This window comes from Hemicordylus capensis, chromosome 1 (assembly GCF_027244095.1).
Source record: "Hemicordylus capensis ecotype Gifberg chromosome 1, rHemCap1.1.pri, whole genome shotgun sequence".
Lineage (NCBI taxonomy): Eukaryota > Metazoa > Chordata > Lepidosauria > Squamata > Cordylidae > Hemicordylus > Hemicordylus capensis.
Window position 1 is genome coordinate 292,509,250 of NC_069657.1, and position 13,701 is coordinate 292,522,950.

Consider the following 13,701-nt stretch of genomic DNA (forward strand, 5'->3'; position numbering starts at 1 on the left):
GACTGAAGCACACTGAAGCAAGTTGATACCATAGTTATACTAAGAATATTTTTAAGGAGGATAGAAGAATAGACCAATGTATAAGGAAACTTAAAGAATGAGGGAGTTTTAGTTACAAAGCAGACAGAATAGCTCGTCACAATAATCTCCACAGCAAAAGGCAAAATCAGCACCATGATTTTTAAATATTGCTAGTAAGTGCAGCTGGTGCAGTTTAAGCCAAGAAATGTGGATTGATATGCGTATGTGAAAATAACCAGATCCAAATCCCTGCCAAGTGTACAGGCTTCAGACAATACACGCCTACCCTTAGAAATCTTGTTGTATTAGAGTCTAAGAAAATATCACTGTTGCATTCTGAGGCAGGGCAGCTATAGCAGCCTATGCTAGCTGGGAAGACTGTCAACTAGGCTTGTGTATTTCGATTCAGGTACAAAATGTTTTGTGCCCGAAAATGGCAATTTCGGAGGTTTTGTAACCAAAACAAAACCAAGAATTAAAAAACAGAGATTTTTGTTTCCAAATCGAAATGAGCATTGCAATTCAAATTGACTTCTCTGACTCTCTCCACTCCAGCGGAGGCACTGAGTGATTAGCAGAAGATAAGATATGCAAAAAGCTGTTGAGCATGAATGGTTTAGTTAAGTATGTGTTGTATTCAGTGTGATTGAAATGCAAACTGACCTTGCAAAGGGATTTGGAAGACAGCATTTTGAGACAGAAATACCCAAATATCTTTGGGAGCTCAATGCAATTCCAAAGCTCTTGCTAAAAGCCATGGTAGAAATTGTGTGGAGAAGCTTTTCGAGAAGCTGGTTAGGAAAGTTCTGAAATTACACAGGTTTTTCTTTCCAAAAGTTTAGAAAGGATCTCTTGACTTGTTCAGGGGTCTTTTGAAGAGCTATTTTGTTTTTGTTCTGAGTTTTATTAGTTATAGTGGTGTTTAAGTTTTGTTGCCCAAGTTGAGCAAATTACATTAAATTTAGGCCACAATGTAATTTGGTAGGACATCATGTCTAAGCCAGTGGTTTACAACTTTTGCCATTGCAGGGACAGGTCATCCACATGGGACTACAGGAGACAAAAGGAGGGGGGTGGGGAATACCCCTGTCAATCTATTGACATCTCCAGGAATCTCAGTTGCTTCTCTCTTTCTTGTAACCATGATCCATGGTTTTGCACTTTCTTAAATGCAATGATGATAAATCTCAACAATTCTGAACAGTAGGCTGATTTGTTTGGGCTACAGCTCACTCCACTTCAGTTAAATGAACATTTGAAGCTGTTCCATAGTACCAAGGAAGTTCATTGGTCTATCTTGCTATCTCAAATGACCTGTTGTCACTGTTACATGGGGAGGGAGAGTTTTTTTATTGAAAGATTACTTGAATCCACAAATGGGTTGTGCTGTTATGCTAGTGCCACACCCGCTGCAAAATTCTCAAATAATTGTGCCAAAAAACTAAGTGTCATTGTTGTTCATCATTCTCTTCACTCTTTCAACTTGTTTATGCGGGGCTTCAGGGGCAAAACAGTGGGTTGGGTGGCAGTGCCCCAAGGGTGGTGCAACCAGATTCCAAATAGGGCAAAGGGCTGATTTCTTAGGAATTTTTGAGGTTTACGCGTCTTTATGATTTTTCCTCATAGGGAATAATGGAGGTTTCAGCAGCCCCATAACTCCACCTGGGGGGCACTGGGATGGCCCGAAGTGAGTGGTGGTGTAGTGCACAGAGGGTGCCAACCATCCTCCTGGATTGCTAACCCATTGGGGTACTGGGCTTTGTTGTTTCTGAGGTGTTGAGTTTAGATTTTCTGGTAGCAAATGAGATTTTGAATGAAAAACCATGAATCCACTCTCATATGCTACTAGAGAATCTACTCTCAGAACACCTCTGGAACAACAAAACCCTGTACTTCATGGGTTAGCAACCCATGTGGATGGTTGGCACCCTATGTGCACTGCACCACCACTTGCTCTGGGCCACCTCAATGCCCCTCAAGTGGAGTTATGGGACTGCAGAAACCTCCATTATACCCTACGAGGAAAATCTGAAAGATACATAACTTCATTAATTCTTTAAAAATCATCCCTTTGCCAAATTCCTCTGAAAAAATTGTGGTAGTTTCCTTGTACTAACTGGGCACTACCACCAACCACATTCCACTCTGGGCCACCCCTCCTCCACCCCAACCCCCTGCATGAAGCTATACTTTTTCTGAAACCTCCATCATACCCTATGGATAAAATCTGAAAGATGCACAAACTTCAAAAATTCACCAAAAATCAGCAGTTTGCCCAATTACTTTGAATTTTTTATCGTAGCTTCCACTCATTGGGCACTATAACCCCCACCCACTCTTTTGACCATGTGACTTATTTTTTAATCAGAATTAATTTGGATTTGGATTCGGATTAATTCGGATACAAAACAATACTGGGGTGATTCGGAAGGCTTAATTTTGGACAAAATACAAAATGGGGTTGATTCAGATTTGGTACAAATTGAAACAGAAAAAATACAATATGTACAACCCTACTGTCAACCCCCTAAGGACAAAGGTGAGTCCATCGTCATCTGAAGGATGAGGAGGACAAGAGTTATGGTGGAATGTCAGTATGGAGGTGTAAGACCTGGCTGTGCACCAGCTGGACCTGCTAGCTCATGAAGCGTCCTGTCTCTTCAGTGCAAGGATTCATGACATAGCATACAGTTGCAAAGACTTATCAGGCTCACTGATCATCATTACCCCTTCTTGCTGTGGTAGTAAAGGCATCTACCAAGCTGCTATGAATGCATCACATTTGTCTAAACATTTCTGGGAAGGATGTTGGGGCCCACGTGGTGTTCTGGTCAATTCCTCCTATAAATGTAAGAGAGCTACAAAGGGGGTTGGGAATGATGGGATATGCAGATAGTTTTGACAAGAGAGATTCCATTTCTGGGACCACAGTCTAAGTTTCCTTAATGAAGTACTGCTTGCAGGAGGTGGACTGCACCTCATGAGGACTGGGGGGAAATGTGTTTGGCAAAAGCCTGACAACAAAGGCTAAACTCTTTGAAGACAAAAGCCTCAAATCAAAGGTATGAACTAAAGATAGAATAGTAGTGGACTACTGGAAACTAGGGAGTTGTGAAGTTGCCTAGCAAACACCACAATAGAAGAGCTGATCGATATTAGAGCATAATATCCTCTGTTGGTGATTTTGGTATACTTGAACTTTTGTCTGAATGTCAAGGTGCCCAATGATAGAACACATTCTCGATATGCTGAAAGTCCCAGGTCCAGTCTGCAGCATCTCCACACAGAGCTGGCAAAGACACTCTTCTGAAACACCAAAGTGCTGCCACCAGTCAGTGGAAACAATACTAAGCTAGATAGATCAACGTCAGATTCAGTATAAAGGAGCTTCTTATGTCCTTATAGATTCCAGCTGCAAGTGGATGGGTTTGCATGTCCACGTAGGGCCATAGCTCAGTGGTAGAGCATCCGCCTTGTATGCAGAAAGCTCCAGGTTCAATCTCCAGCATCTCCAGGTAGGGCTGGGAAAGATTCCTGTCTGAAACCTTGAAAAAGCTGCTACCAGTTGGTGTAGATGATACTGAGCCAGATGGACTGATGTCCTGTCTTGGTTTAAGGCAACTTTCTATACTCTTATGTAACGCTCCCATATGGGGTTAGAAAACCCTGCATGTAGAAAACTAGCATGTGAGGCGAAAGGTTATTGTCTGCTATGAGCTTCAATGTCAGATTTCCCAACCCTCCCCCCATGAAGAACTCTCAGATATGCTACACTCTGTCTGCAGCTTTAAGTGGTGCAGGTCAGTTTAGCTGCATGTATTTTAAAAAAATCTCTCCTGGCAGCATGGGGTAGAGAGGGAAATATACACCTGAGTGCTGCATTCAGATCCAGAGGTTAATGTCTGTGCAAGTTTAGTAGTGAAATGTTCACTGGTCAACTTCAACCACTGTTGTCAGGTGAAGAGAATTATATAAGCTATTAAAAGCTTTTTCCAGAATGTCTTTCCAGGGGGAAAAAGGGGGCGGGGAATGATTACCAGAGACTTTAGAGTCTGAATTTCAGAAAAAGGAAAGTTCTAAGTTTCCAATTTAAATGTAAATCATCAGATGGTTTAACACTAATCCTCCCTTACATGTTGATGAGAGGTGAACAAGTCTTCCATCCTCTTCTAATGTTTTTACAGCTTTCCTGATTTCTTGTTTGAAAACTCAGGAGGATCACTAATACACTTATTTCTAGTTGGCTTCCACATTATGCATAGCCAGCTTAGATCAGCTGCATGATTCTGAGTCAATCCAGATGCTCCTAGGTATGTAGATGTCTGCCTGTGCTTTAAATAACTCCGCTGTATATATGTTACAGAAAAATAGAGAGTAATCTAAAAAAACCATTTTGCCTTTTTTGGTGGACCACACTTATCAGAAAAGACGCATAATCACAAAAGCAACATATTCTCCAACATTTCACAGGTGAAAATACAAGCATGTTTGTAACATAAAGCTATTCATAGCAATGATCATTGCCAGACTAACCCAAATTCCACCTCAACAATGACTCACTCTTCATTCTACCTACCTATAGTGGCTTACATGTTCCAGAGTGTAATGTGGGTGGTGCAAACCCACCTACAATGCTGAAGGGCTTACAGTCATCCAGACATGGTGCTGCACAAGAGAGAAGTACCACTACTGCTGCTCACTCTTGCAGGATCACACATTGTGTGCTACTTCCATTATTTCCAATATGCAATCATAAGAGTCAGCAATGTTTTCTTTCACAGCAGCACTGCTGGGTGATCTAGTGCCCCACAGAGACATAGGCAGGTCTGTATTGCCCACATTACACTCCAGGAGCTTTCCCACGCAAGGCTATTACTGCAAATCTCCTCCAGAAGAGTGAGTGTGTTCACACACTGGCCAGACTTATCTCAAAGTCCTTTCGAAGCACCCCACACACAATTCGGACTTTCTCTTGCAATTTTTAGCTTGTCCCAATGTATTAACAGGTTATTTTAATACTGGTTTTAAGTAAGTTTTTCTGAAAAGGTCGGAGCAAATAGGGAGAGGCATTGATGTAGAATCATTAACATGATAAGAGGGAAACACTCTTTAGGAATCCAAATAGACTCTTTAAGAATGCAAATAGATCTGACTTGCCTAGCTGCAAAGAGTGGAAAAACCAGTTTTCAGGAAGCAAACTCTTGAAAGTTCTAGTTACAAAACCTCTGTGTTTGCTCAAGCTGACTTTTTTGAACAGTATTAGTCTGCTTGCTTAAGGTTTTCGCTGGTTAAAACACCACACATGCGTTGGAAAAAAGGGGGGAAATCTGTTAGTGTATACAAATGCTCCCAGTCTAGGACATGAGGTTTTGAAGGTGACATTGTGTTCCTGCTCACAGAATGCAACCTCCCCCCCCCGCACCCATTGGGTAGAAGGAAACCACAGAGAAATGCAATGTGAACTTGCACAAATAGAAAATCCGAGACCAGAGGGGTGGGGGCTGCTTCCTGGGAAGAGCAGAAGTTTTCAAGTTCCCTCCCTGGCTTCTCCAAGATAGGGCTGAGAGAGATTCCTGCCTGTAACCTTGGAGAAGCCGCTGCCAGTCTGTGTAGACAATACTGAACTAGATAGACCAATTGTCTGACTCAGTATACGGCAGCTTCCTATGTTCCTGTGTTCATACTGGGAGTGTAATTTGAAATGGCTTCACTCAGCATTTAGCCCAAGAGCTGGAAGCTTTGTGTGGGATAGCTCTAGGACATGTAAGCCACTGTCTTCATTTAGCCTATAATACCATGCTCAGGGGCGTAACTATAATAGGGCAAGGGGAGACAGTTGTCTGGGGGCCCACTGCCTTGGGGGGCCCCCCAGAGGCAAGTCACATGACTGACTCCCCCAGCTGCGCACCCACCCAGGCTTCCTTCAGTTGTATTCATCCTCCAAAACTGATGTGAGTCTTAAGACCTGGAGCTACCAGAACAGCATGTCTTTCTCTACTCCCATTCAATGACTCGTATCGTCCACAGTTTACAAAACCTTTAAAAAAATAATTTAGGATGATGATATATACATGTACTATGCTTTTTCTTACCACTATTCAGCCTCAATTAAGATTTCTTTACTTCATGAGCGGGGCATTTTAAAATTTTGTCTCTGGGCCCACTCCAACCTTGCTACGCCTCTGACCATGCTGTTCAAAGATCTAAAACCAGAGTGTTTGACATCCAGGGGAAGTCGATCTCCCCTTCCTTCTGAAGCCTCTTGTGAATGTCAAAAATATATTTCTGAGGGCTCAGGAATATATATCCCTGAATCCTCAGGGACATGCTTTTTGGAGTCACAATCAGCTTCAGAGGGAAGAGGAGAGCAGTAACATTGCCCCTCTGCTGTAACCAGTGTTTCCTGCAACAGGGATTCCCAGATGTTGTTGACTACAACTCCCATAATCCTCAGTAGCAATGGCCTTTGGCTGGGGATTATGAGAACTGTAGTTCATAACATCTGGGAATCCCTTACAGGGAACACTGCCTGTAACACCTGCACAGCATCATTGCAGGAGCGCTTCATTAGTCAGAATGTCAGCCAGTGCTATTTAGGGGTGTGCATGAACTGGTCCACAACAAACCAGGCCGGCAACCGGATTGAGCCTGGTCTGTTGTGGAACAGTTCGATGGTCTGAGAGGCTGTGCTTGTAAAGGGGAATACAGTGAGGATTCCCCTTTACAAGCAAAGGGCAATATTGCCTTTAAAAGGCTTCTAAGGATGGCCAGGTGAGCAGCGGGAGGGCACCTTTAAAAATAGGTGCTCACTGATCCGGTGGCTCCTGGAAACCTAACCACTCCCCCCAGCAGCCCGCCTACATGGCAGTGGTGCAGTTATGGTCTCCCTGGATGCACAGAAGACATTTGCATGTCCTCTGCCATGTGGACGGGTTGCTGGGAGGAGTGCTGTGGTTTCCAGAAGGCAGCAGCGCCAGATCAGTAAGCACCTACTTTTAAAGGTGTTCTCTCACTCCCCCCAGCTGCTCTTAGAAGCCTTTTAAAGGCAGGATCCACTTTGCTTGTAAAGGAGAATCCTCACTGGATCGTCAAAGTGGTTTGAGCCAGTTTAATTGAACAGACACGACCAGCCAGTTGCTTCAACCAAACCGGTTCACAGACTGGCAGTTGGGTTCAGATGCAATCCACTTTCAAACCAAATAGCAAAAATTGATCCATGCACACCCCTAGTGCTATTTATTGCGTCAGCCAATATCATAAGTAATGTACAATATGTATGTTCATACATACATCTCATACATACACCAAAGGTCCATACACTTTGCACAAGGCAAAAAGATGCACGTATATTGCAGCAGAATGAGAAGAATCACTTGCCTCCCATCCAATGTCATTTTACTTCTTAGAATGTCCTGAGGAGCTGACTCAAGTGTCAGGATACAAGGTCATTTTCTAGTCCATTTTGTTCCTGCAAGATTGTACATTCATTGATTTTTGTGTGGAATGTGAATATGTGTAGTATTCTGGGCTGTTATGGATATTGGAAGCCTTGTGATTTGTGACAAGCAACATAACTCTCCCACCCAAGACTACATCATTTCATTACATTTCCCCAATGTTTACACACAACCCTTTTTAAATTGTTGCCTATTTATTTTTATTCTTTTTAAAATTATATTTGTACACCACCTACACACACACACATTAATTGAAACCTTAAAACAATTTAAAACCACAAGCCTAGTTAAAAGCTTGGGTGACTTTTTAAGACTTTTAGAGACTTTTAAAAGGTTTTCAGATATGAGGAGGCTCTTATTTCAACAGGGTGCACATTCCAGAGTCTTGGAGTGGCAATGGAGAAGGCCCTTACTTCTGAGTAAAAATGATAGTATTGGGACAAGGACCCCATGATAGGAAGTTCTGAAGGAGGACTCTCACGTTAATCCTAAAAACCAGTCCCTCCAAGAAACCATCATTCTGCTGTAGACTGATCTTAAACATGGGGGTTCTACATCAGAGCCAAACTGCCAGTGAATATGGAAGCTTCACTTGGCCATACATAAGAAATGAAGCCACCATATTCACAGGTGGTTTGGCTCTCAGGCTGAACCTCCATATTCAAGGAGTCTATACCACAATGATAATTTGTTGGCACTGTTTCTGGGATTTCCTTGCTGCATTCCTTTGGAGCTTTCTGGAAGCATGTAGCTGAGGACTGTGAGGAACAGGATGCTGGGCTGGAGTACACATGCCTTTTCCAGCAGCATTTTTAAAAAAACGACACTTGCAATTCTATGTGCACACCTCTGCTCTCCATTTCCCTCCGCAGCCATTTCTCTCTGCATGCCAGACCGTGCCTACGGCTGGGGGTTACAGCAGGGGGTCGCTCCCTGCCTAGACTTCTCGCCTCCTCTGGTCTCATTTTACAGTACAAAACAGTTTCAAATCGCTTCAAATCCCTCCCCCAATTTTTGTGGTTCCCCTAACCCCTCATTCTTATTTATTCCTATTACTCCCCAAGCATGAATTTGTCAGCTTGGAATTTTTTTTAGAACATAACCCTCGTGGTTGGCGAGGGATGACTGTATGATGATGGCTTTAGAAATGAGGCTTCAGGCACCCACACTTTGCTTTGGTCTTTCAGCTGGCATTGGGCTGAGGAGGGATGCATCCAGGCAGACATTTGGCAGGTGCACTTTCCCTAATCACTTCCTAGGGATGCCTCTGATGAATTTCTGCCTGATGCATCTCTGATCAAGGCAAAGTGTGGGCAATGAATAGGGTTCTGAAAATTACTCCAATTTGTATCTGTTCATTGCATATCAAGTTTGTTTTTGAACACATGGAAACAAATCAAAATGAACTCATTCAATTCTCTTTCCATTAATGCTCAGAACAAATGCACACCACTAATACTCTTCCATGTGGACATTCTGCTGCCTCTAGTACACATAACTAAGCCTGACTCGAGCTTCAGCAGAGTGAACCTCTTGCCACATGGTGCCAGAGGGTCATGAAACCACCAGCACACAATGACAAATGCAGGTTGCTGTAGCAATTAAAAAATTTCTTCTTCTTCTTCTTCTTCTTCTTCTTCTTCTTCTTCTTCTTCTTCTTCTTCTTCTTCTTCTTCTTCACAATAACAATATATACCACTTTTCAACAAAATTTCTCAAAGCAGTTTATATAGAAAGGTAATAGCTAAAGATGGCTTCCTATCCCCAAAGGGCTCACAATCTAAAAAGGTAGACACCAGCAAAACTACTGCAGGCATGCTGTGCTGTGGATGGATAGGAATAATTGTTCTCTGCCTGCTATTAAGCTTTTGTTCCCCCTTTTCATAGTGCAGCTAATCTGATATCTTTATTTGCTCACAATGGCATCATCAGGTAGATGCCATCATCAGGTAGATCAAGTAGGAACAAAGGAAGCTGCCATATACTGAGTCAGACCATAAGTCCATCTAGCTTAGTATTGTCTACCCAGACTGGCAGCGGCTTTTCCAAGGTTGCAGGCAGGAATCTCTCTCAGCCCTTTCTTGGAGAAGCCAAAGAGGGAACTTGAAACCTTCTGACTTTCCAGAGTGGTTCTATCCCCTGAGGGGAATATCTTATAGTGCTCACACTTCTAGTCTCCCATTCTATGCAACCAGGGCAGACTCTGCTTAGTTAAGGGGACAAGTCATGCTTGCTACCACAAGACCATGGGATAACACAGTAATGAAAGAAGGTTCCGAATGGCACTGAAGCAACAGTATCCTGGATCTGTGAAAAAACAAGAATATGAAAGCTCACAGGGGAAAGCATGGATATAAAGGATCATGAATGTAGAGATCTTTTTTGCACACTCCTCTCCATATCATAAGTGCCTCAGTTCTGGAAATAGAATGCTGGCTTGGAAAGGAGCCACTGTGTGAACCTCTTCTCCATGATTTGGACTGCTGTCATTTTACCATCACTATGTGGAAAGGAGCAACCTGCAGCAGCACCCATGCTATGAAGGCACCACCTCAAAGGCTTGAAATAATCTAGTTTTAGGCCTGACAGCGATTTGTTGATTGACTTTTCTAATTAGCTTTTCTTATTAATGCAAACTTAAAACAGTTCTCTCTAAAATATCACTTTCCTCTGTATACTCAAAGATTTGTCTAGATTTGCTAAAACTATACTTGTTAAAAATAAAGTACTTAAGCAGCTTAGACAGAAAAATCAACACATTTGAAGCAGCACTCCTATCCTGGAAAAGCTGTATGATTTTCAAATTGACTTATTGATGTGGGAGACACGGTCTTAGTAATTCTAGTTGTTAATCAAAAAAGTAATTTGTGTAGTTGGAGCATCAGGAGAAGATCAATGACCCCCCCTTCAATTACTCTCTCTTGTTAGCATTAACATTGGACATTTATTTTAGTTCCTACGATGAGCATTTATTTTCCTGTAAACAGTACAACTCTGGCAACAAATCAATGTGGAAATGCAAAAAATAATTTAAGTTCTTTTTGGAGTTTCTAGCTGAGTGATGAAACAATATGTTAAAAAATGTGTCCTGAGAGGAGTATTCTACTGTAGCAATAAACAAGTATAAAGATTATTTTTGTATAACAAATCCCTATTGGAAACCATAATCTTTGGGGATTTATCTCCTGCTTTCAAGCCGCTTCAGTATGGAGAGCAAAATATAAATTAAAGTCGAGCTGTAAGTCAGCCCCAGAAAATACAAATCTGATTGGTCTGTCTAATGTATATCAACATTATTAGAAAGCTGGTGATTCACTTAGTAGTAATGCTACTGCCTCAGATTCTAAATCTAACATGAGTGTGGTTAGGTTCCAGCCACAAATGCCTGCTCAGCTAGATGGATGGCAAACACTGTTCTGCTTCCTGGCAATTAGACTAAACTTATGTATATAGCTGGTGTGTTGGATTATTGAATGTTCAGGTTTGTGGGGACACATTTGACCTCTTCAGGGGATGGTGGCTATAGCTCAGTAATAGAGCATGTGTTTTGCATACAGAACATCTAAGGTTCAATCCCTGGCAACTCCAGTCAGGGTTTGGAAAGACCCTTGTCTGAAAAACAGGGAGCTACTGCAAGTCAGTATAAATACTAAGCTAGGTTTACCAATAAACGCAGTATAAGGCAGTTTTGTATGTACTGGAGTCAACATCGACTCGACAGCACACTTTACCTTTACTTTACTGATTTAGTTATATACAGGTGAAACTCGGAAAATTAGAATATCGTGCAAAAGTCCATTAATTTCAGTAATGCAAATTAAAAGGTGAAACTGATATATGAGACAGACGCATTACATGCAAAGCGAGATAAGTCAAGCCTTAATTTGTTATAATTGTGATGATCATGGCGTACAGCTCATGAAAACCCCAAATCCACAATCCCAGAAAATTAGAATATTACATGGAACCAAGAAGACAAGGATTGAAGAATAGAACAATATCGGACCTCTGAAAAGTATACAGTGTACTGTGCTTGATTGACCAGCAAACTCGCCTGACCTGACCCCATAGAGAATCTATGGGGCATTGCCAAGAGAAGGATGAGAGACATGAGACCAAACAATGCAGAATTGCTGAAGGCCGCTAATGAAGCATCCTGGTCTTCCATAATACCTCATCAGTGCCACAGGCTGATAGCATCCATGCCACGCCGCATTGAGGCAGTAATTGCTGCAAAAGGGGCCCAAACCAAGTACTGAATACACATGCATGCTTATACTTTTCAGAGGTCCGATATTGTTCTATTCTTCAATCCTTGTCTTCTTGGTTCCATGTAATATTCTAATTTTCTGAGATTGTGGATTTGGGGTTCTCATGAGCTGTACGCCATGATCATCACAATTATAACAAATTAAGGCTTGACTTATCTCGCTCTGCATGTAATGCGTCTGTCTCATATATCAGTTTCACCTTTTAATTTGCATTACTGAAATTAATGGACTTTTGGACAATATTCTAATTTTCCGAGTTTCACCTGTAATACAGCCCAGTGTTTAAAATCTAGAAGAGAGATGTTGGGACTCATCAAGAGTTAGGAGGAAGCCATTCTAGACATCCCAAGCAGCTTTTAGGAAAGCATACACAAACCATGTACATTAGCTAACCACCGCACACTTCAACTAGCACCTTTGTCAGGATAGTTCTAGCATTGCAAAAGGATGTTTTTACTCATGTATAGCTCTGCATCTATTGAGCCTTTGAAGCCACTTCTGTTCTGAAAATGGAATGAAGCTTACTGTCTCCATCCAGCCGGTGGCCATTTGTGTAGCTTCAGAGGCAGAACTACATCAGGTGCCATCGTGTATGTGAGAAATAGGATTCCTGTAGTTTAAAACCCAGACAAAGACTTTCAAGTAAAGCACCAGTCATTTCTGCAGCACTGCATATATTTTCAAGAGTTTGTGCAAAATAAAATCATACTTCCCAATTATCTGCTGAAACCAAATTTTACATGCACAATTGCTACTGAATTTAGCTGAATGCACCACTTTTTACATTGGAATATGGGTGTGTGTGTGAAGAGTTTTTATTGACTTATTTATTTTTCAGCAGAAATGCTGAATAAAATCATCATGTTTTCACACTGTTTTAATTGTGTTTTAATAGTTTTAACTTTTTACTTTTAATTGTTGAAATGTTTTAATCTTTTATTGGCTGTTTTTATTGTTTTGTGAACTATCCAGAGAACTTGAGTTTTGGGCGGTATAGAAATGTATTAAATACATATAATAAATAAATATTTTAACTGTTATTGTTCTCAACAGCTTTTTAACACGTAGACAACTGCCAGCTTCTTCCAGCAGCAGGGAGTTTGCGGTGGGGGAGGGAGACCCGGAACTCCCATAATGCACTATGAAAGTGCATTATGGTGCATTATGCTGAGTGTTTCCGTGCCGGCTGGGAGGCTGCTCGTGTGTGGGTGCCACATGGCACCGACATACAGTCAGTTAGTCTAGGCTAATGGTGTATTTGTGCCCTTAACCTGGGCTAATAGCCCGGGCTCCTTTGTGGGTTTGCCACTGCTCTGCTGCCAGGAGTCATGTGGCTACTGTGGTGGGCACCCTGGGATTGGGACCACCAGCAGCTCTGCAGGCCCAAAAGGCAAAACTCGGGCCTGTGTCTAAAACTGCTGGTCTCTAGGAAACTAGGATTTGAGCTTTTGATCTTGCTGAACTATAGTAACGGAAACTGTATTGTTTATGCTGTAGTCAAAGCCTGATGAGAAGGGAAATTTACCCTACCCTGCCTTGGAGTGGTTTTGCATTGTGCTATGCTGATGCCAATCACAGAACTAGCTTGAAACTTGCTATGTTAAGTATATTTAGAAGGTCTTAGAAAACCACATTTTAGATATCAGTCCATACATGCATTTGGAATACATACTTTCACACAGTAATTGCTGAATTGTTTTTATAAGATATCTCCTGATAACATTTCTTATATGCTGATTCCTAATAACAACTCTTTGCATGCCATCTCTATATAACATTTCTTGGAATTGAAGGTGCCAACAAAACTTGGGGAACTGACCACAGATTGGTCCAGCTAGCCATAAACAGGATTGTTGCCATCTGAATTCAGTAAACATGTTAGACGGACCCCACTTGGGAGACCATATAATGTATACTTTAGAATGGCGACACTTAAGAGTTGATGTGACTGT

General features: G+C 41.8%; 1 protein-coding gene across 3 annotated transcripts in view; it reads right to left on the bottom strand.

Moving 5' to 3' along the window:
- Window positions 1-13,701, bottom strand: part of CSMD1 (CUB and Sushi multiple domains 1) — a 1,678,033-nt gene that overhangs the window by 734,595 nt on the left and 929,737 nt on the right. The window lies entirely within an intron of this gene.